The sequence below is a fragment of the Drosophila persimilis genome, unplaced genomic scaffold, assembly GCF_003286085.1.
Source record: "Drosophila persimilis strain 14011-0111.01,24,50 unplaced genomic scaffold, DperRS2 tig00000191-arrow-pilon, whole genome shotgun sequence".
NCBI lineage: Eukaryota > Metazoa > Arthropoda > Insecta > Diptera > Drosophilidae > Drosophila > Drosophila persimilis.
In genome coordinates this window covers 11,039,140-11,063,858 of record NW_020825298.1, presented here as the reverse complement: position 1 = coordinate 11,063,858, position 24,719 = coordinate 11,039,140, and the positions used below count along the sequence as shown (strand labels likewise).

The following is a 24,719-nucleotide window of genomic DNA, read 5'->3' as shown; positions in this document are numbered from 1 at the left end:
AAACACAGGAAAAATTCAAAAGTTCCACACACAAAATTCCGAAAATTACTACGAAATATTTTAGAACTTCCCAGCCAGAGGGATACAAGTTGAATGCCAATACGAGAGTTTGTTTCATATATTTATGGAGCAAATAAAAAACAACAGGCTCCTATGTAGAGCTCAGATATAAGGCTTTAGTAACATCCGATATACCGTTGAAAGAGTTGTCACACTCTGATCAAAGGCCGACTGTGATTCACGTTTTTGTAGTTCCACTTTATGGACAAGAATTTGGGGAATTCTTTGTATTTTTATGTAGAAGCCCGAGGAGTAGCAAAGGGAGGAAGGCAAGAGCTAGGGGTAAGGATATATACATTCTTGGTAATATTTTTAAATCATTTTACAAATTTTTCCTTCAAAAAATTAACTACAAAATGGGATAAAACCTCTTCTTAAACCGCAAAACATTTTTCCATAAAAAAATGAACATTTTCCTGCACCTTTTCAAAGAAAGATATTAAACATTACCGATAGATAATAGGGAAAATGTGTATATAGGGCCCTAGATCCCTTTGCAGATCTCTAATAAAAATTCTTCAATGCGGAAGTATCATTGGATTATCATAACGGGCCTATAACCCTTTGTGGCTCCTAGAATCTCTTAAATTCAAAATCTTTTCGGTATTCCCCTTCCAAAAGGAAAAAAAAGAAAACTAATTGTTTTGCTGTCACGCCTGTTCATATTTTTTGGGTCAATTTGAATAAACGGAAGGATGGGCAGCAGGGATTTCTCTTGTGCAGGCTGTCTTGGTCTTGGCCCTCTCCCTTCTCGGAAGACGCGAAAGCCGCATCATAATGCATGGAGAGGCGCAAATATTTGCCAAACCGGCAGCAAAAAAGTTGACGGGATGGAGATGACGAGGAAGCTGATTGCGAGGAGAGTTCCTGGTAGGAAAGGGCGTAACCTGGTAGGCCATGCCTTGGCAGGCCTCGCTCGAACCTCGAACCATTTTAAAACGAAGCAAGAAAAATGAGCTGGAAAAAACCCCGAGATCCAATCCAATGGCAGATGTTTTTAGTGCCAGACAAAAAAAAAAAAAAACTTAATTACACTTTAGATTGGCACTTTCTGAGCCGAGATTGAAGGCCGAAACGGAGACGGAGATGGGGACTAAAAAAAAAAGACCAGGAAGAAGGAAGAAACAAGGGTTTTGGGGGGTGAGGAAGGGGGGAATGGCAACACTTTAAATGTCTTTTGGGATAGCAGCTGCTGCCAGCTGCTGCTGCCTCCTGCATGTTGCATGCTTTGCCAAAGGGGTTCAATCAGGTAAGAAAGCTGCAACTGCAACTGCATGCCGCCTGCCGCCTGCCGCATCATCAACGAATCTTAATAAATGGCGCGGCGACAACAGCAGCAGCAGCAGCAATTTATGCTCATCTTCGTTGGTATTTTATTCCTCTTGTTGTTGTTTTTGTTGTTTTTTTTTTTAGTTTGTTTCGTTGGTTGAACGTTTTTTAGGTCAACGAAATGCCAGGCCACAAGAGGAGTAGCCAGAAGCAGATAAAGCAGAAGGAGAGACGGAGGCAGAGGCAGAAGAAGTTGGGGAGAAGATGCTGATGATGCGAGCAAACATACAAATAAAGGGAGAGAGTGAAAGAGGAGACGGAGCATTGTAGTGGGGGGAGAGAGGAGACGGAGACGAAGACTGGAGTGTAGTGGATAGTGTAGAAACGTTCCAGAAGACCCCTTACAAAAGAAAAAAACAGGTAGATGGATGGAAAGAGTCAACCAAACACAAACAAACACCAAGCAACGGTATACCCTTTATCGGGAGAGGGTAGGACGAGTCTTCCAAAACGTATGCCATTCCTATAGTAGGAAAAACCTTCTACAACCTGTATGTAGAGCGTCTAAATTAGGTATTCAGGTGATTCAATTCAAGTGATTTTTGTGAGTAAATTTTCTGTTTGTTTTTGAAAATATTCTACCATTGAAATAAACGATCCAAAAATCAAACTTGTCAAGTTTTTTCCAGGGTATTCAAAGCTTTGACTCTTCAAAACACAGCTTTACTTCTTGTTGTAGTTGTTTCAGTTTTAGCCTTTTATATTTCTCGTCTCCCAAACTTCACGTCTTTAAATCCGTTGAAGAACAGAATAGAAACGAGCCAAAAGCTCTAGGAGCGAGAGAGGGATGGAGAGATGGAGGCAACCGAACAGCGATAAAGTCATTTGCATAGTTCAACAATAGTGATAGATACCCCACCTGCAGAGATGCCCCCACGCCCCCCTCCGAAGAGGCAGAGGCAGAGACAAAGGCAGCAGCGGCGGCGGCAGCATCGCACATCGCACACCTACAACAAAAGCCACGAGAGTGAAAAGGGGCCTCCGAAAGAGCGCGATAACCTTTCGAAAATCAAATTAGAAGAATAAAACCAACAGTAGAGGAAGACGAGGGGGAAACAAGAGGCCAAAGAGGAGGAAAGGGGTAAAAGAACGTAGGGGGAAAGACAGGTAAGACAAAAAGGCCAACCAACAATCAAATTTAATCAAAAACAGAAGATACTCGAGCATCAGCGGTAGAGGAGGAGGAAGAGCACAGGGGGATGCATCCAAAGGACACTGCGGCACCCACAAGATGGTGCCTCTGGGTATCGTATCCAAGAGATACAATAGCTAGAATGCCCAAATATTTGCATTTCCTATAGATGAATATGCATGGAGAAAGGCATCGAAAATCGGTACTAGAAAATATGGAGAATATTTTTGGGAATAAATACTGCAGGGGGCAACTTCAAAATCGATCAAATTTGTACTCAAATAAATTTTAAATGCTATATTTGTTGATAAATTCGGTGAAAAGTTTGTAAATCAAGAAAAACATAAAAAAAATATATGATAAAAAATTAATATGCTACAGTATTTTTTAGTATTTTCCTAGCACATATAATCATGCGTTTCTTTACATATTTTGATGGGGAAAACACCTTTTTTCCCACAGCTTAAAGCTAATTCGCTTTAAATTCGACATCATGGGCCCTCATAATTTCCAACATTTTCCCACTCAAACCACTAAAAATGTGGCAACCAAAAGGTTTCTTAAGTATGCTCCTCGAAAACTCCATCCAGCGATTAATCCATCGATCATCATCTTTCTATAGATATCAGAATGAGTGAGTGAGTGAATCCTCCTCCTCCTCCCACAACTCATCTTCTAATAGCCCGTGTTTATAATTTGTTGTTTCTTATGTTTTGAGTATATTTTCTGGTATTCGGTATTCCCTCCATCAAAAGCCATCACCAGCAATGTGTCTGCGAGCCGTCACAACACACATATGGCATTGCCTCACTCAGCATTATTATTATGTATATTTCTTCTTTTTTTTTGGTTTTTTTCTTTGTATTTTGGATTTTTGTTTTGTCTTTTTTATGACGTTTCATCTTACACATGAAAGACGGAATAAAAATGCATGAGAAGTGGCAACATTTGAAAGAGAGATATTATATCAAAAATATACTAAAAGAGAGGGTACCATCATTTTACGATCAAGGGTGACACAGAGGGGGAAATGGAAGGGGTAAGTGTTTTTTATTTGGAATTTTATTTGCCTAATGCTATGGTTTTATTGGGTTTAATGAATTGTGGTCCCCAAAGCTTATATTCCACTAAGGGAAGCGCTCATTTCAATGTAGATATATTTAAGAAAATGTATTTCAGTTTTTCTAGTATTTCGATAACCTATGTTCTGGTATTTTGTATAGTATTTCTTACACTACTATTTCTTTACACTACTTTCTAGTATTTTATTTAGAGTTTTCTTGTATTTTTGGTAGGTTGTTTATTTAGTTCCCTAGTATTTTATACCGAGTTTTTTAAAGAATTTTTTGATATTATTTTCTAGTATATATCATAGTATTTTCTCGTATTTTCATAATATTTTCTAGTATTACTTAAAGTATTTGTTATTGAATTATGTTGTATTTTTCTGGTATTTTTTGTTTTTACTATTTTTCATATAAATATCTTTTGATTCCTCCATTTGAAATCCATCTTTTCTCAGAGTCCGAAGAATATTTTCTATAATCTATCCATCGTTCTCTTTCCACTTGTTAGTGTATTACAGAGCTTCTTTAGCCCCAAAAACAACCTTCATTTCTTGCCAAACTTTTTGTTTTGGTTGAGAAGACGACAGACAGACAGGTTTTTTTGTTTTGAGCGATTATGAAACCCCTGCGCCATCAATGCCTTCGAAAAATTTGATATTTACGATGCGTATCTACATACGAGACGACTTAAAGGCATACCATACTGTATATTATACGAGATATATGCAGTCTATGGCATCGAACAGCAGCAGCAGCGGCAGCGAGCAGCAGGTGTAATCATTAACAAAAGAAGCAACAAAAGTGGTAGAGCTCTCTGGGGCCAAAAGCCGCTTAAAGTTAATTAGTCATTTTATTGCCTGCCGTTCGGTTGGTTCTTTCTGTGGATATTTTTGGGATTCTCTAATGGGTTTTTTATAGAATTATGTAAATGAAATGTACGGCTGATAGGCTTTTGATAGGTCACCAAAGACACGCCAGAGAGAGAGAGAATTCCCAGTTCGATTCCTCCGCCGTAAAGTTATGCTAATTACTCTCCCAATTCCAGAAGCAGAAAAAAGAGAAAATAAAAATAAAATAAGTGGGGAAAATAAATTCATAATTTATGGAGAAAATTACATCGAAGGAGGCTCCGGGAATTAGTTACAAATTAGAAAATGATTCCACGAAGCGGCGCTGCCCCTTGGGGCACACACCCACAACCACAGCTCCACCCGCACAGCTTCTCTGTGTTGTCCATCATTTTCACGCAGAAGTAGAGAAAGCCGGGATCCTTGGACTCGTTGTGAGTGAAAGGAAGACACTTTGTTATGGCACCCCGCACACAAAAATCCTGGGGCTACTACCTGGGATTTTCCCTCTCCCCTGTTTCTCCACCTTTCCCCTCTTTCCTTTCGCATCCCCCCCAGGCTTCATTTTCCTTCTTATCCAAGGCTCAGGCTCATCCTTGTCGCTCCATTTGCGTTTAGATTTTGTCGCTTTTCTGCGGGCTTTTCTTTTCACTTTTTTTTTTGTGCCTCATTGCACATCCCTCTCCTTCTCCTCTGTGGATTTTCTTGGGCTGCTTTTCCTTTTGCATTTGGCTGATTTTCCTTCTGCTGCTCTAAATACTTCCTGGATCCCTGGCAAACAGTCTAGCTGGAGGCGCGTCTCTAGGTTTTCCTTGCACCTGCCACATCTCAGCAGGTGTTTTCCCGCCCCCGCCCCGCCCCCCTTTCTGCTCTAATTTCGCTTTTCCTTTCTAAAATAAAGGAAAAAGGGGGGGGGGGGGAGAAAGGAGAGCGGGTTATCACCGCAGGCTTCTCTGCAATTTCCACGCGTGGCGTCCGTTTCCCGTGTACGCCGTCGTCCTGCCGTCCTGCATCTGTGGCTGTGGCAGCCTCTTGTGGCAAGGAGTCTCTTCTGCCACCGCTTGTGGCAAATCCTGGGCGTCCACGCGTTTTGCATTTAATAATTAAAATATCCCGGGTCCAACGCCAACGACAAAATGATTTAAAGTGTCAACGCAAAACGCCTCGCCTCGCCTCGCCACGGCATAAGGGTTCTGCCTCGTCCGTGCGGCAGGACATCTTCTCGGGCTGTCGGCTCCTTCTTTCTAGGAATCCTCACCCCTCCCCTCCCCTACCGCTTTTCTGGGGCTTTTCCTGTAGCTCTGCTTTTCCTTTTGCCCACTTATTTTTGTTGCTATTTTAAACGCCTTTTTAATTATTTTTCACTTTGCCAAATGAAAATTGCGACCCCAAACGGAGGGGGTCTACAGGGGTCTAGGTCTCACAGAAGGGAGGGAGGCGAGGCAGGGGGAGCCCAGAGGGTATCTCTTGTCCAGCTGCGCTTCTCTTTCTCTTTTCTCTCTTCTCAGATGTCATCAGACGTGCACTTTCCACCAAAAAAAAGGAGAAAAAAGAAAGAGATACTGAAGGAAAAGCAGAGCAGGAGTACAGGTACTTTTACCTGCAGTTAATTTTGGATAAGTGCCACATCATCCCCTCCCCCTCAACATGACACTTTCTCTTCGCCTCCCGCACATCCTCTTCGCCTGGCACCTCCTCCCCTCTCACTCTTCTCCGCCATATCCCGAGGTGTTTTTTAATATTTGAATGCACTCCTCGTGCCATCCCTTTCTCCAACTACCCCTCTCTGTTACGCACATGTGAGTAGCACACACGTTATCCCGGTTCTTCCTTTTCCCCTCTTTGTGCCCCCTTTACCACCCCCTATTTTCCACCTCTTATTATGCATGACGCGCACTAAGAGAAGATTGGGCGAAAAAAAAAAAGTTTCTTCTTTCTTTGGCGGGCGGCTGCTAGACAGGCATACACTCACAGCCACGCCCCCACCGCCGCCCACCTTTACGAATTTTCAGACTTGACATGGTTTCCTTTTGCCACCCCAAATACACCCCCATTCCAGCACTCCTTTAGCTCTTTTATGCACCTGCTTTTGAAACTCTGGAATACCTGCACCTCCACTTTTTTCTCCATTAAATTTTCACAGTTTTAGTATATTTTTCACTACCTCATTTTGTGTTAAATTAAAAGAAGAATATGTTACAACATTTAAGCAAGCCTTTCTTGCTTGCTTAGGGTGTATTTAACGAAGATATCGATACCCTAATAGATTTTAATAGATCTCAGAGATTCGAGTCCCAACAGCTCCTAACTGTTCCTAAGGTATATTCTGTATGATATGGTGATCCAATTACATCACTTTCGATGGGTATTTCCTATGATTCAACTACCTTTTAGACTTCAGACGAGAATCTGCATCACAAACATCTCCCGCAAGTCAAAATACCCCACTTTAAAGATAATAATACCTCCTCTTGCTGGTTAAGACTTGCCACAGGAATAAAGGAAACAAGAAACAGCAGTATACAAGAAAGAAGAGAGAATAAACAACAGTATAAATGGAAGACAGATCCGTAGAAGGGTAAGAAAAGGAACGAAAAAGCAACACTCAGTATCAGAACAGGAAACATTAACATGACTCATTAACAGCACACGCAGACCCTACTTTACAGTGGCCGTGGAAGTAGGAAAGCCGGGCTCTTAACAGAGGAAGTATCTCGTACGAGTATCTTCTCGGCTTCAAAGTTTCTTCTTTTGCAATTTCGTTTGCTGATTCATCAGCGGAAATGTTGCTTGGCTTCTTTACGAGGCAACGCGCATAAAAAATATATTATAATTATAAAACCATAATATTATTATGTGTGTCATCTAAAAAGTTTTGGTTTAAGACCAGAGACGAGATTGGCGACTGACTGACTAAGCCTCTGCTTTGCCTTACTTCTTCGAAGAATACTCTCGAATTCGTAACGTTGTGGGTGGGGCAAGAGAGAGATTTCATTGGGAATTTTGCAGATCAAGCGAGAAATTTAAAGATGTAAAGATATACAATACTCGTAGCTTACAATCTTGACTCTTGTGAGTCATGTAAAACGCTTTCTTGGAAGCAATTTCACGTTTTTGTCGAACTCTACACATGCTGAAACGTGTAAAAACTAGGTACTACCTTAGTAAAATGGCTATATGTGCATTGCTTTGAATGACGTTTTTTTTCAACACGTGTTTTCTTGAGTTATTTTATATTTTTATTTGGGTAGCTGTTAATAAGTACAAAACAAAAAGGCATAAAGAAATTCAATATCAATTTTTTTAATAACAAAAAAAAATAATTGTACATTTTTCACATAGAAAATGGGTATAACAGCAAAAAATATTTTGTATGAAAAAAATTTCCAAGGAACAAGTTTATGGGAATATGTACTCTTTTAATAATTAATGGAGTTAAACTTATGCTCCTGAAGCTTTTGCAGCCTACTGGGCATTGAGTTCGGAAAGTTTTTTAGTGTTGTTATTTCTATCCTGTTCCATTTTGCAACTATCGCTTGTTTTAATTGCTTCAATGTATCGTTCTGCCTTGTACAGGCATAGACTTTTGCTGCAAGGATTCCCCACAGATCCTCAATTGGATTTAAGTCCGGACTCATTGAAGCCCACTTAATCAACAGTTTATTGTGGTTCTCAAAATAGTCCATTGAGGCCCGGGAAACATGAATTGGCGCATTATCCTGCTGAAATGTCTATTGATCACCATGGAAATGCTCAGCAAATGAAAAAGGTTCACTATCTATCAATTCTATCTATGCTTGAGCATTCATCCGGCCAGATATTAAACATATTGGAGACCTCCCTTTAGCACTAAAGGCAGCCCATATCATTAGCGATCCATCACCATGGTTTGGCTTGTAGCAAGTTGCCCGTGGATGACGCGGGTCTCTCCAATATTTATGATGGACATCTGAACCGTGTAAACTCATTTTTTTTTCATCACTAAAAATGAAATTTTCTAATTCGGGGTCCCTGAACTTGTGTTTTTCAAAAATGACATGCGCGCATCATTATGACGTTTAGTTTAGAGGAGCTTTGCCAGCTTTCTTTTGATATGTCAGGTTAAAATTTTCGTTCAAAATTTGGCTCACACGTTGCCTGGGGATTGTTAACCCGAGTTCTGCCTTGATTTTGTTGCAGCTCATTAGGTCTTCAGTTGCAAACTGCCCCAAGTGCCGTTTTGTCAATTCTATTATGGTTGATACTGGGCCAAGTCGACGATTTATGCGGTAACCGTCTGGATCTATGAACATTTTTGAAATAGTATTTTGATGTCGATACATTAGCGAAGCTATTCGACCAGTTTTTATGCCGGCTAATTTCATTCTCTTGATCCTTCCCTGTTCTTCCTCAGAAAATGATTTACCATGTGGCATTTTTAACTAAAATGGAATTTTTTTTTTTAAATTTGTATTGCTTTGAAGCAATAATGAGTGCTTACGTACAGAATCAATCAGCTTGTCACTTTTACTGAAAAGATGCTAACACTGCGACTCTCAAAACATGAATAGACATGATTGCACATATATCTATTTTCTACGTAGAGCGCGAGCTTGATCTCTTATCTAAGCTAATGGTACCACAAATGGAGTTCAAAGAAGACGAAAAATTGTCATAACTGAGCAAAACAATAAGAGATAAGAACTGCATAGTCAAACCCAACAAGCATCTATTACTTTTTAAGAAAAATTGAAAATAAATTTTGCACATATAGCCATTTTACTAAGGTAGTTTCCCATAAGCGAATGTCGTTCCTTTCTCACAAAATATCTTAACAATATACTAGAAGGTGTTAATTTCATTTCTCGGTCTGACGTAGAATGTCATTTCACTAAAACAATAAAAAAAAATACCAAAAATACCGAAAAATACTATAAAATACCGAAAAATACTGAAAATGCCAAAAAAATAAAGAAAAACCGAAAACTACTAAAAATAAATGCCGAAAAATACTAAAATACCGAAAAATACTAAAATACCGAAAAATACTAAAATACCGAAAAATACTAAAATACCGAAAAATACTAAAATACCGAAAAATACTAAAATACCGAAAAATACTAAAATATCGAAAAATACTTAAAATACCGAAAAATACTTAAAAATACCGAAAATACTTTAAAATACCGAAAAATACTGTAAGAGTTAAAATATTTTATTCCTTTGTATTTCTCGTTCTAGAGGAACAGATTTCCTTGGAAAAGTACCAAGAAAATAATATAAAGTACCACAAATACTAGACAATACCAAACATATTTTCTCCTTTGTATTTCTCGCCCTAAGGTAGAGGAACATTTCCTTGGAAACTTTGCAAGAATATACAAGAAAATACTACAAAAATGAATAGAGTTCTTGATTTTCTGTCTACTTCAACCACCAGCTCCCACAGATTTCACCTAAATTCTCTGTTGTTGTTGCATTAACATTAGAAAATGCATTTAAGCCGCATTTTTCTCACACGAGAGGAAGCGCAAAAGCGAACCAAAGTTGATAGAAATCTGTTGACGGTCGACTGTTGGTCTCTCTGTTTCTCTGTCCTTCTGTTTGTTTGCTGGTTTGGTTTTTCCAACGTTTCACATGATGTTTCCTCTTATTCTTTACAAATGTCATTAGGCGCAAAGCAGAGATGAGCGACAGAGGAATCTAAGCAGACACTCCATCTCCATCTCTGTGCGCCTCTCTTTCTGTGTCCCATAAAAATACAGACAAAAAAACCCCTGGACGATGATGAGAATTTCCCTCAAAAGCAGCTCAAAACTTTTGCCCCCGTCTCTAGAGTCTAGCCTTGTGGCAAGTGCATTTTCTGTGTGCAACAATCTCTAGCTCTGCCACACAGTCTGCGTCTACCTCGCTCCCAATCTCGCAGTCTCCCCACACGCCTTCTGTGTGAGTAACTGCCAACAGTTTGACACACAAACACAATTACAACGATCACGACACACAGTTTTCCGAAATGCCACCAACAACAAAATACGGGAAAATAACAAGAAAAAGGTTTTCCAGAAGCCCCCACACAAAAATTGAGTTTTGAGTTTATCAAATTGCAACAATAAAAGAGAACTAAATGCAATCACACCACAATACGGAAAAAGTACGAGTACGATTACGATTACGGCCAAAGGGAAATTCAACCCAAACAAAAATGGAGCAAAGAAAATGGAAAATGTTTAAGGGGGGATTTAAAATGCGAAGTAAAAGTGTGGCTGAGATTGTCATCTGCCTGTGTGGGGAGGTGTTTTCGATGATAAATCTTCGATTTGGGACAAGTGAATGGTAGATTTACAGGAAGCGGAGCTCAATTCTCGGGGAAAGCGGAAAAGATCTAGAAAATATATGACTGAGAGCCCTCTCTGGAATGAACGAAAGCGATTCTGCTTCGATAAGAGATAGTAGGGAACCAGAAAATATTATAGAATACCAGTAAATTTTAAAAATTAGAATACTAGAAAATACCAAAATACTATATATTAACTGTTCAAGCAGTAATGTTTACTATTCCAGAAAGTACTGTAAAAAGATATCAGAAAATACTTTAAAACGATACTGGAAAATACTGAAAAATATCCTAAAAATATTATGAAATTCTAAAAAATATACCAGAACATATTTATGTAAAAACCATGCCAGAAAATACCTTTTTTGCTCCCCAAAAAAGAAATATAAGGGTACATATTAATTGGAGGTCGTTGTGGCAGAGCGACACTCGCTTATATCCTGCTGTGAGGGACAATGCATCTGTAAAGTCCTTTAAAAACTACTCAATATACCACAAAATACTGCGAAAATACAAAAACATACCGAAACAACCCATAAAATGTCAACCAAAAAGCATAAATTGAAATGTATTGGCGTCGTGTTTTTGGCGATGCACTCCCAAAGTGGGTGGACAAAATGGGCGGGTGGGAGTTGACGATGGGCCACGGGTGGTCCATAAGGGCTTAAACCCCAGAGGAGGAGGGTGGTAGGGGTTTTCTGTGGAGCGCCACAGTTCTCTCAAAAAAAAACGTGTAAATTATCGAGTTTATGTGGCAAAAATGACAACCAAAAAAAAGAAGAAGAAAGTTGTACGTAAAAAAAGGACAGCGGATGTGTGTGTGACCCCCAGCCCCAGGCTCTTCCCCCTCTTTGCACTCATCCCCACCCCTTTCCACTTAGTCCGCTCTTTACAGGGCCCCCCCCCCCCCCCCTTCGACTCTGCCCTTCGCTGATCATCCTTTTACCCACTCCATTTTGTTGGAAAAGCATTTTGTATGTCACACTTGTTTGTTTGTTGCTTCCAGAAACAACAACTCCAGAAGCAGCAGCAGCAGAAGGACATGCAACAACAACAACAACAGAAAGGGAGTCAAAGGGATGGGGGATGGGGGGGGGGGACCTGCTGCCAAAGTGGCAGGCAAATTGGCAGTCACCCGTTGCTGGGATGCCACCAAAACGAGAAATGCGCCTGCCAAAACGTTCGTGAACAAAAAAAAACAGGAAAACTGGGTAAAATTTTACGCGACACGCATTCCGAAAAATGCATTTATGTAGGACAACACATCCAGAAGAGTAGGTGGGGGGGATGGGGAGGTGATTCCATGATTGGGAGGTGGCTGCAACGAGTAGGCGGGACACCGGGCACGGGGCCCTTGTGAAATTTTGTATGAAATTGTGGTTTTGCATGCGGCCGGAATCTGCTCTCTCCATCGAATGCTGGCAGATCCCCTCACCGCAGGTCTCCTCTCCAGCCCACTCCTTTCAACCATCGAATGTTTGGCAGCCATTTTTAAAGTGGCAGCACCCTTTTAGCCCTGCCAATCCGTGCCGTGCCGTGCCGTTCCATTCCTCTTTCGAAAAATCCGACGATTTTTGCCATAATTATTATGATGATGCTTGGCATTTGGCAAACATTCAAAACGGGGGGGGGGGGGGGGGGGCTTGGTGGCATGGCGTGGCGTCAGTGTACCCCCAATCGTGAATCCTGAATCGAAATCCCGTCCGTCCGCACACGATGGCCAACAGATGAGCCATTTTATTGCCTGTGCATTTGCGGTTAGCGTTGGGCCAAGAGGGGATCAATGGGGGGGGGGGAATGGGGCCACAACGGGCCACGGGCCATGGGTCAATTGTTTATGCGAGAATTTTGTTGGGTTGATAGAAGTGGGTCACAAACGGAGAGGGACAGAGAGAGCGATAGAGAGAGAGAGAGTGCATTTCCAATTTGTGATTTACGGAACTGGTTCATCGAACCTTGAATGGAAATTGCAAACATTTCAAATGGAAATTCAATTTCACTTTTTTAGGCCCATTTCAAAGGTTTAAAGAGGAGGGGATTTCACTGAAAATTAACTAAACTGCACTTGTGACGATAGCGACTGGAACTAGTACATTGAACCGTGAACTTTAGCTCATTCAGTTATAAATTTCACCACTAAAGACAATTTTGGGAACTAGTTCATTAAAATAGAGCCTTTTTTAACATGTTTTGGTTCCTTAATTGAACTAGCTCATTCATTCCTTCCGATAGCTCATTAAGCCATCCATGAACCATGAAAACAAGTTTAAAGATCCTAAAAGTTTATAACCTAAAAATTCAAGGCCTTTCAAGGTATTCTTAATAAAGAAAAAATGAACTAGTTCCTCAATCATTCGTTTTTTGTGAGATCTAATACCAAAAAAAAATTCATAGACCAATCCTACAACTAGAAAAATATTTGCCATTAGTTCTCTGGTGAATTTCCCATTGGAACTAGTTCCAAAGTAACGGGAACATTAGGAACTAGTTTAAAAACTACACGAAACTCCTAATTACTATTTTTGATTAGACGGAACATTTTGGTAGTTCTTCAATCTGCATTTGAAATGCCTATACCCCATCGACTAGAGAATTCACCCTCTACCCCCCTTTCATAGCCAATAAGCTTAAAGAAAGAGAACAAGTGAGACAGAGAGAGACAGAGAGAGGGACACCTGGGATACCTATAGACACTGAAAATTCTGCTGCTTTGGCGAAAATTTGCTAATTTTTCGGACCAAAAATGGTGCGGAAAATAGGGAAAATCGTTTCGGTTTGCTTTTGCTTTTGCTTTCCAACAACTGCAACGGAAAACAGGGAAATGTTTTCCAGCCAGCGAGTGTGTGCGAGGAAGCGGCGTCTGTTTTTGATTTGAAAGACGTCAAAGTGCGGAATGCGGTTGGGCGGAATGCGGCCGCCGTCGCGCCAGAGGATCGGATCGGAACGGCTCGGCTCGGTTAGAGTTCCAGAGGAACCAGTGAGCGGCGTTGCGTTGCGCTAATTATTGCGCATCATTGATTTTTTGCTGGGATGGGGATGGGAAAATCGCGAGGGAAATTGAAGGGGAAATCGGAGTAGTGTTTGCGGAGTGGATGTGCGAAAGGGTGGGGGGGGGAGGGGGACTAGTGGGAGACTAGTGTTTGATGAGGCCATTGGAGGATGGGTGAATGTCGACGACAGCGTATCAATGGATGGCCACTGTACAAAGATGAAACTCCATCTATCAGTAGGCTTCTCTTTGACATCTCTCTCGCTCTATCTTTTTGTAGTAGCCCTCTCCCCCTCCCACCCCCTCTCTTTATCCCTCCACTTTTGCTGCGTTTCAAATTTCGAAATTTGAGCTGAAAGTTTGCTTCGGTTTCGGGCAGGGAGGCAGGCAGGCAGGCCGAAGGGAGGAGAAGCAGACCGGCCTCTTCCCTCATGAATGAAATGAGCTTTACGCATGTGACGATGATGGGGTCTCAATCTCAGTCTTCATCTCACCCTCAACATCCTCCTTCTCTCGCTCTTCTCTTCTCTTTCTTTTCTCTCTTTTCTGTTGCCATAATCAGACTTTTGCCCCGCGCCTCTCCGCCACTCTGGTCACACTTGATTAGGATTTGTTGGTGGTGTATTTTTTCAGATGCCAATTACAATTACATTTTGGAGCAGCTGCTGAAAGAGCTATTTAGAGGGGGGGAGGACGACAGTCGGCAAGCTTTTCACTTTCTTTCGCTTTTGTAATTGTTAAAAGCCACACTTTTTTCGGTTTCAGTTTCAGTCTCTAGTTATTTTTGCTTGAAAAACTTTCTATTTCTGTCTCGCGTAAAAATACATCTCTTTCATAAATCATGGAAAAGTGTCTTGGCTTTTGCATTGTTCATTGGGTTTTTCTTTAATTAAACAAAAAATTAAATGTGAAAAACTTACAACAAAATGAGACAGAAATCTACCTTTCACAAGGTTTTCGCTTATGATGGATGCTCTTCATTATCTTAAATATTTATTTCACGGCGAGACTTACCTAAAAAGAGACGAGAGAGAGAGAGGGAAAAATAATTAGTTAAAAGTGTGTGAGAAATGGGAATGGGGGAAAAAATATTTCATCATTAATTAATTAGACATTAATATATTAATATTTTTTATATATGATTAGGGAAAGGAAAGTGTTGATAATGGATTTATATTGCATAAGATGTGATATCCATTTGTCTGCTTTATAATTAAACTTAAGGAAGGTTCCCTACAAACAACAGATCATGACTAATATATCATATACCGTTCCGCTTTCAATCAAAATATAACTAATAATGGATTTAGTGCGTTTTCCCATAAATACTCGTTTAAAGGCTGATGTTTCCCATGAAAAATATTATTTTTAATAGATTACAAAGTCCAAAAAAGAGAATACAAGTTTTCAGCTACTAAAACTTAGTTTTAAAATAAATTCCAAACACGTTCTACCAATGTTTTGCGATCTCGCATTAAATGTAGCATTTTCTTTGTTATTATTCCATTGTTAAATGTCAAGTGATGCCATAATTTATCATAAATCAATTTTCCCACCAATGTTCCTGCTTTGCAAAAGTGCGTGATCATAGGAGTACAATAGATCTACAGATCTGGAAGGTCGATGTGTTATATTAAATTGCACATAATTTCCACAACAACAAAGGCTCATTCTCCAGCTCAGAAATATTTGATTTCCCCATTATTTCATTGTAATTGATCAATCGCATCTTTAAGATAATCGTTCCATCAACAGATCTTGCATCTTTCAAGTGAAGTGCCTTGCGTGCTCTTAATCTTTAGGCCCCATCAGATCTTTCATCTTTTGAATACATTTTATTGTATTTAATAATTTATTTTATTTATATTTATCATTCGCATCTTTAAGATCTTTCTTTGTATGCCTAAATTTCAAGATCTCTCACGTTTCCAATGGGTTTCTCTACATTCTTTACCCAAGAATAATTACAGATGACTCTCCCACTCTCAATGCTACTAAAAGATACTCCACATATTCCCCAAGAAACAAAGATACTCTAGAAGCTATAGAAAGTATAAGTATCTTTAGGATTCCGAAATGCTCCATAAATCTCCTCTAAAAAATTACTCTAAAATATTTCTTAGTTACTCTAAAAAAAAAAGAGAAAAGAAATCCCTCCACACAGAGCTATTCCATTCAATTACAAATTACGGAAATGCCTTCCTATGCCCTCCCCCACCGACCTACCCGTAGCCGTAAAAATTCCGCCGTAAAACACCAAAAACCAATTTACCAACAATTTTTGCTCAATCAACGGGCGAGAGGGAGAGAGGGGGGAGACCTCTTTATAAATAGTCTGGTTTTACCAAGGGGGAGGCAAACAATGCAACAGGAGATGCATCTGGGGTGGCATGCCCCCCCTCTTCGGCTGTGGTACATTCTTCAATCAATTTCCATTGGGGTTTCCTCCTCCTGCTGGTGGTGCTGCATCTCCAGCTTTCGCTTCTTCTTATTTACTTTGCATTAATTAAACATGCCCTGCCACCTCTCCTGCACACGCCGCCCCCCTCCCACTCTTCCGGGCGTAGATTTTTCAATCCAAGGGCTGGGGCTCTGCCTCCGTCTCCTTCTACCAGCAGCAGCATCTTTGGTGCTTACTATATTTAAATGGGCACAGACGCACGTGCAGCCCTCCCCCTCTCCCTCTCTTTCGCTCTCTTTCCCATTGCCACATTCGTCTCTGTCAAGTGGCAGTGCATCAGCTGCTGCTGCTCTCTCTCTCTCTCTCTTCCGCTCCACACCCTCCCTTTCTCCTCTGCCATTCTCCCACATTTTGCAGTTTGTCATTGTAGCAATTTCAATGTTGCGCTTGTCAATTTTGCTGTTCTCTCCCTCCCGCTCCCCCCCTTTTCTGCATCTTCTTTCTCCCCCGCTTCTTCATCAGTCTCCTCTCTCACGCTCTTCTGCTCTTGCAGCTAATATAACTGCACTGACAGCTAACGGCACACGCTGGCTGCTGTGTAGGCAATTCCATCTCCATCTCTCTCTCTCTCTCCCACTCCCTCTCTCGCTTGCTGGCTTTTTACGGTTATTTAGACAGAGTTGCAGGCAGCAGCAGAGTTGCATTCGACTGTTGCCTTTTGCCTTCATTTACGTTGGAATTTGTTGTGCCTTCGCCTTCTCTTTTCTCGGAGCATTTATTCCACCATTTTAATGATATTTGTGATTCTACTTCTTTTGATTATATTTCTACCTTCCCTACTTATATTTCTCTGTCCTCCCTCTGTTTATACCTTCTTTCCTCATCTAGCTTCTTGTTAAATTCAGTTTTATTTGAGTTCATCTTCTCTTTTTCCGGCGTATCTCCCACCTTTTCTCCCAGATCTAAGTGCTATTTGTCTCCTTCTCTACATTGCCCCCTCTACATTCTCTTTTAATGACATTTGTCGCTCCCCCGTACCGAAATTTCTTCGCATTGCAACATCTTTCAAGTGTCTTGCCACTGTCCCCCCTCTTCATTTACGTTGCACAGACAATTTAATTTCAATGTCGCATAAGAAATGCAGAACTGCCTTTTCTTTGAAAGCAAGTGGACAGGCCTCTTTGTCTCTGTCCCAAGTGGAGAAAGGGGATGCCTGCCAGAGAGCGAGAGAGCGAGATAGAGGGATGCAGTGGGGTGGAGCGAGAGTGCATAATAAATAGTTTTGTTTTGACACTCTTAAGGCCGCGGTGTCAGCGTTGACGGCAGGCGGCCTTCCAGGGCCTCCATTCGCCTCCTCCCTGCTGTTTCAATACTCTTCTACACCTCTCCTTCTCCCCTTTCCTGCTCCTGCTCGAGCTCCCCTTCGGTACTTTTTCTCTGACCAGCTGTGCCTCTGCCTCTGCGCTGTCTCCATCTCCGTCTGTTGATGCCACAGCCACTGGCCTGTGTGTGTGTGTGTGTGTGTGTGTGTGTGTGTGTGCCGCCTGCATTTGACAAGTGGATTTAGCATTGGAGGCATTGAAACGGCAAAAACCAAAAAAAAAAAAACCCGAATGTAAAACCAACTTTAAAGCCATGAACATGAGATACCCTAGGAATATAAAGCTATACAAAAATTTCGCGAATATCTGTTTCGATTTTGATCAAACTTCGTTAAACCTTATAAAAGTCCATTATATTGTTAGCTGTGAAATTTCAATTGAATAACTTTTAAAGGGAAAAAGTTATTAGCATTTTTACATTATATTTTTTCTGAAAACTATATGTTTTGGGGGATTTTCTGACTTACCAATCCTCTGCTCAAATCTAAATCCCCCTCTCTGATACCCTAAAGAAAGAGAGAGAGAAAATAGGAGGAGAGTGTGGACCGGATCTCTACTAAACGGTTGCCCAACTCTATCCACGAGGCAACTGTTTGGGAAGGCTTCCTACTTTCTTGTTTTTCCTCTTCTGGTTTTTCATTCTTTCTTTATTTTTGCTTTTTTTGCGGTTTTAGGCGTTATGATTGCCCACTTTTTTGAGTGTTTAAGTGTTTCAGTGTGTGTGTGTTTGTGTGTCTGTGGGCGAGTGGGCGTGGTGGCTGAAGCAACAAGTTGACATTTTAGTTTGAATCTTTTTTCTTTTCTCCTCTTCCTCTGCTAATGAGTTTTTAAGTGTCAAAAAAGGGGGAAAAAAGGAGACAGAGACAGAAAGGCGATAAACATAAAGAACAACAACACAACGCAACACTCTTTTCTCTCCCTCCCCTCCCCCTCTTTAGTGCTGCTTTCTTAGTGCTTCTTTTGCTGCTTCCTCTTTCTGTTGATGGCATTCTTTTTACAGTTATAAATCAAGCGCAAGTCACGTACAGAACGTCGTACAGTACTCCATAAGCTGCTCCGCGCCGCTTCCCCTCCCCCCGCTGTACACTTTTTCTGATTACAGAATGCTGTTAAGAGAGATACACCGCTAACAGACAGACAGAGTACTGTTAACACTCTACGGACGGTACTGTTAACAGCTACAGTGTACTGCTAACAGTACTGCTGTACTTCTCAACAGTACGACCTCTGCCACTGTTAAATGCTGAGCAACATGTTGCTCCGCCCCTACCTCTCCACAAATGTTGCCCAATCGTTTGCCAACCTTTTTCTTTCTGGTTTTTCCCTTCAGCTGCTGCTCTTTTTTCACACCTTTTCCCCCTGAGAGACAGCTGCATTTACAGGTTTTCCACCTATCGCTCCCTCCCCGCCCCATCCCTGCCTGTGGAGTGTTGTAATAAACCCCATTTACACACACAATTTTTAGTGCCTTTTGTTTATTGTTTGCTTTCTACTTTCCTACTTCTCCGTCTCCTTCCATAAGTCGTTGTGTCTTTTGTGCCAGAGTTCGAGTTCATTTGAAATTTGTAACGAATGTACATAGAAACAACACCCAAGAAGTGGGGCACACCAACACATAATTAGAGAAGGCAGAAGGTGGGGCATGCCACTATTTTATAGCGCAATTGTTTAGCGGGAGTTGGCTTGAAATTTCCCCCTTTATAGAGGCCTAAATATTTCAAAACATTCCTCCAAAAACAGGAGGATCTTATATTTGTTTATTTCGCTCTTTTTCTTCATCAAAATCTCTGGTTTTCTTTCTTTTTTATAGAAAACTAAATTAATTAGCATTCTAGTGCAATATTTTGTTTAACAACAATAAAAGTTAGATGGCAGAAAAAAGTGCCAACTTTTTTTTGTGGTTTTTTGTTGCTCAACATTTTTACGAGTCTTAAGAGATCTAAAAGCATCTAACGGTCTCCGGGTCGGGTCTCCCCTGTTAACGCAAGATTTTTGATGGTGATTGAAGGTTGCTTTTTATTGCCGGTAAATTGTGGCGGAATTAAACTTTTGGCAAAAGAATTTATGAATAATTTAGCATTAGGTATAGAGGTGTCTATGGACAAAAGAAATCCAAGGTCCAAGATTACGAAAAGGTAGAAGCAACAGAACATTGGGTTTACAGCTTCTATAAATCGAAAACTATAATTTGTTTGGACTTCTATCATGATTTTAAGTTCGAGTTCAAGTAAGAAGACTTTATTGAGGATTTATAGCTTTAAAACATGGATTAAAAATAGCACCAAAGCCTTGAATATTTGCTGATATCAAATACCACACGATAACACAAAGTATTAAACATTTACTGATAACGAAACTATCGATAAATAATTTATCAAATAAGATCTATCAATTACCCATTAATTATGATAAATATATATATCCAAAATAGTCTCCGTTAAATTATCCATAATTAAAAATTAAATAATAAAAGAATATTTCTAAAGAATTCAGAATTTTCCTTTTTGTTCTTCTCTAATCTGCTATAATTTTTCAAATAGTTTTCCACGTTTTTCCCAATTGCCAATTATTTATTTTCTAATAATTATTTTCAATTAATATTTCAAGCAAAAATCCACAATATTCTCCATTAAACACTCAACATTTAAATATTTCCAAATAAATTCTATTATACAATTTTTGGTATCCATTCAAGCCATTGAATATTCAAATGGAAAGTGAATAAAATATTCATAAAAATTCTCTCTTTAATCTCCTTTTTGGGGCCAATAATTTTTGCCGATATTTAAATCAAATTATTGCAGCATCACTTTTAAATTTTCCGGCAAATAACAGAAAGAAAAAGAATAATCTCCGAATGTATTTTCCTTTTGGCCATAATTCAATTATTTCCTCGCACAGAAACAAAACTGTTAGGCACGTGAAACATTTCTATGGATTTTTCGTTTCTAATAATTAAAAACAAACAAATATTGAAATACAAATAATAAAATGGCGAATATGGAATATACAATCGTTGGCCATAATTTATTAATAATTGTTAAACCGAAAAGAATAAATTAATATTCTTATGTCTGGCATTAAAATGACTAAAATCCCACACAAATGCCACATGCCGCCGCACCCCCTGCTGCCGCTGCCGCTGCTGCTGCTGTGTGTCTGTGGCAAAGTCAATCCATTGAAATTAATCTTGTCTATTAAATATTTATGTAAACATTCGACAAACAGCACAGAAAATGATACGGGATGCGGATAGAAGGAGAATGGCAATTTATGGTTATATCCCTGAGGATTTTGGGGCCAGAGTCTGACAAACGCTTGATGCGTTTTGTGCAAAATTAATTAAAATGCATTTCATTTATGAACATTTAACAGAGAACGACACTGAGCGAGTCAGAGATGGACAGGAGGGGGGAATATTAATTGTACAGGGGTAATACCCTAGATTTTCCTCTAAAATCTATGGTTTGTGGACAGCCGATTACAAAGTGGGACTCCACAATATATGATATTTAAATAATATTTTTTGATGGAAAATTAGCATAAATTTAATGAAAAGCTCATGAAAAACTTATGGAAAATATGTAGAAAAAAATACAAAAAACTGTGCCTCGAAAAAAACGTTTTTACAGACAATTTATTAAAGATTTCTTTAAAAATTCTGGAATAATATTATTTTACCCCCAAAATAAAGGACCAATGGATACCAATTTAAAGCTTATATAATTTTCTAGAAGCCATGTAGAAAATCAATCATAAACAGCAGTCCATCAATCAAACGTTTCCACTGTAAATATTCATCATTTGATCCGTAGAGTCGTTAGTCTCATGGCTATATCATTAAAAATCATATAAGTACATACTTTAATCCCATAAAAAGCTGTATGCAAATTCTTCCTTAAACCGATATGCCTTTCATCCAAAAGTTAATCGAACATATTGGGGGATAAAATGGTAAATCCAAGCGGAAAAGTTAGTAAAAGAGTTTGAAGGGGCTCTCCGTTCCGATTTTCACAAACGGCAAATTAATGGAAATTAATTCATATTTAATAAGCTTTTACGCAACAAGAGAAAATAAAATAAGAAGAAAAAAAAAGTTTTAACATTTCAATATTAATTTTAATTCGTATTTTCCTTTACACGTGACGCCGTCCTGTCGCTTTTCTCTGTCGCTGTTTTTCTCTTATTTGTCGCTTTGTTTTGTAATTAATTTTCAATTATGTGCAACATTAATGGCGAATGATTTGGTCACGTTTTCACGTTAATCAAGTCCTTTTATATATCCCTAATAGACGGCACTTTATGGCACCCCCAAAACACCCCTAGACAGCGCCTCCAATATCTCCATTATAGCTGCTCCGCCTGCATGGGCCGCCTCTATAAACTGACTTTTGATTGATTTTGCGGCACTGGAAACCGCATTTGTCGGTGGCCAATGTCTTTGGGGCACGCAACAGCGTTTGTGCCGGCAGGGATTATGCTGGTTATCACAGTCCCCCCCACCACCCCGTAAAAGCCCTCATTCATCCCCTCTCCATTCAGCAGATGGAAATCAAAGAGAAAATGGTTTTGGGGCCAGGGCGGGGCGGGCAGCCTATCGATGACTGCCGAAACTTGTGGAGGGCCAAGGTCATGTCTGGGGCTGGGCCTGGGCCTGGGCCTGGGGTAGGTTTCCCCCCGCCCGCCGCCTAATGGCAATTGACATAATTACGTAAAGTAGTGCCATAAGCCAGCCAGGAAGCCAGAGGGAGGCAAATGAGGAAGGGAAGGCTTTCAGGAGAAAAGTTTCCCAACTTAGATTAGGTCCTGCCGCAAAATTCCTGCTCCTTTGCCGCTGCTTCTAGCCTTTCGGTTCACCTGGGAAAACTCTCCTTTTTCCTACCCCTCCCGCCGTCGCACAAAATGGAAATGAGGCTTTAAAATTGCCTTCAAGGCATCGTCTTTAAAATTTATTGCCTGGCTGCCTATTCGGGGAAATAGAGAAGGCTCCTTCCCCAAGTCCCCATCCTAGTGGGTGGAGGGGGGGGGCCCTCCCCCTGAAGGTAAGTGTAATGAAAATTACTTACAAAAATAAAGGAAAACCAGCCAAAAGAAAACTTCTAAGCAGAGCTATGCGAGCCCTGGGGGGGAAAATGTTTGCCAGGAAAATCAACAGCAACAAAAAAAATGAGGCAATCGAAGGAGAAGCAAAGTCAGTGAAGGAGAGAGAGAGAGGGGGGTACTATGAGGAATAAGAGTCACAGAAAGAGAGAGAGAGTTCTCCGCTGTTTGTTTGTCCTTGAATTTTGGCTTTCTTTATAGAGCCACAGAAGGACTTCCCATCCCATCCCCCCCTCTCCGCCCGCCATTACCCCCTCAGCAGTTATTATTACAAGCACATTTTCATTGCCAGACAAAGGAGGGGGTGTGCCTGGAGATCCAAGGGGGAAAATCCAAGTCAAATTGGCGCCGAAAAAATATGTTTCGCATACATTTTCTTTTTTAGGGAAATTGATTTTCTTTTCCTTTCTTTCTTCCTCTTTGTGGGTTTTTTCTAAGAAAATCTATAGCCAGGCCCCATCCCCTCTAAGTGTCTCCCCTCCCCCGTGTTTCGGGCAACTTGTCAATGAAATTCTTTAGCATTTTATTTGCTTTATTTTATTTGATTTGTACTTTTTTGTTGGTATTAATTTTTGTATTTTAAAGAATTTGAAACTCGAATAAAAAAAAAGAGGAGAAGGAATGGTGAAAGGGAGAAAGAGGAAGGGAGCGGGGATGGATGGATGGGTGGCAAAGAGTGCTGCATTCGAGTGGAGGATTCGGTTCTACCATCATTTGTCAGACGGCGTCTTGCTCTTCACATTTTGGCAGGTGATTAGCGAAAAGAGAAATAAACATTTTTAAAGCCATGCCCCAAGGCTTCTCTCTTGAAGAAGTAAAGGAGCGCCTGTAGGAGGCGGGAGGGAGGGAGAGGGGGTTCTCAATGAGAAGCGTATTTCCCAAATTAAATGTGAAGTGGAAAACACGAAGAAGCGAAAGAAGCAAAGCAGAGGGAGAATGAGAACAAGAAGAACTTTAAAATGCAAACGGAACGGAATATAATTTTAAAGCAAATTTTAAATTAAATTAAAGGACATTTAGGAGAGAGAGAATATAAAGAAAAATTGTGAAGAGAACAAGGGATTTCTTTATATTTTTAGATATTTTTTATACATTTTCTAGACAAATACTTGTTAAAATATATTTAAAAACAAAATAAACATTTTAATCTTATTATGTTAATTTATTCAATGAATTTCCAATATATTTACATGCTTTTCCAACCCTTTTTTATATATTTTCAAAAAAAATTCACAAAAAAGGGAAAACATAAATAGACAAAAATAATCAACTTTAAATAAATTATATGAAAAATCTACAAATGCATAAATTAAATGAGAAAAAAGTTGAAGGAAAAAAAGCAGTAGATAACAGCTGAAAAAACAAAGTTTAACAAATTGAAAAACAATTAAAATTGATTTATGCACAAATAGATATGCCCATGGATGAATTATTATCTAAGTTTCCGATCCTCTGAATAGAGTGCCACTTCCCGGGGGTTCCCCCTTCCAATAAATGGAATGATATTTCCATTCTCTAATAAATAAAAGTACAATTCCATCCCCCCCTTCTAGCCAATAATTCACTTTAATCATTTTGATCTTTAAACCGAGCTCTAAGCAATTATTCAACGCATAATTTATAATTCATTATTAATTTATGGAAACTCTGAAATCCCCCCATATTGTTCTTTCAGAATTCCGGATGTTTGTTCTTCTGAGTTCTGGGGGGGTTCCATTTATTTAACCCTCCAATCATCAACTCTTTCCTCCCACCCTTCCGCGTTGATTAAAGAAACTTTAAAGTTTTTAATTAAAAGCACATTGGCACTGTATTTTCATTTATAATTCACAAAAAAAAAAAAAAAATTATCAAGTGCGAAAAGGGGGGGGTGGCAAATGGCGGAGAATGGAAGCGGACTTTTATCCCATTCATATGACTTTTTATTGCAATTTCAATGCGCTTCAATGAAACTCAATAAAAATACACAAATTTTATTCGGTGGAATAAAAAGGTTGGTAAAAAAAAGGGAGACAAAAGGAGAGTCAGTCAGAGGAAGACTGAGAGGGAAAGAGAAACACGAGTATTATATAATAAATGCGAAAAACGAAAAATAATA

General features: G+C 39.8%; 1 protein-coding gene across 2 annotated transcripts in view; it reads right to left on the bottom strand.

Annotated features, from left to right (window-relative positions):
- LOC6589277 (titin) overlaps positions 1–24,719 on the bottom strand; it is a 121,476-nt gene that overhangs the window by 86,493 nt on the left and 10,264 nt on the right. The gene's annotated exons all lie outside the window — the stretch shown is intronic.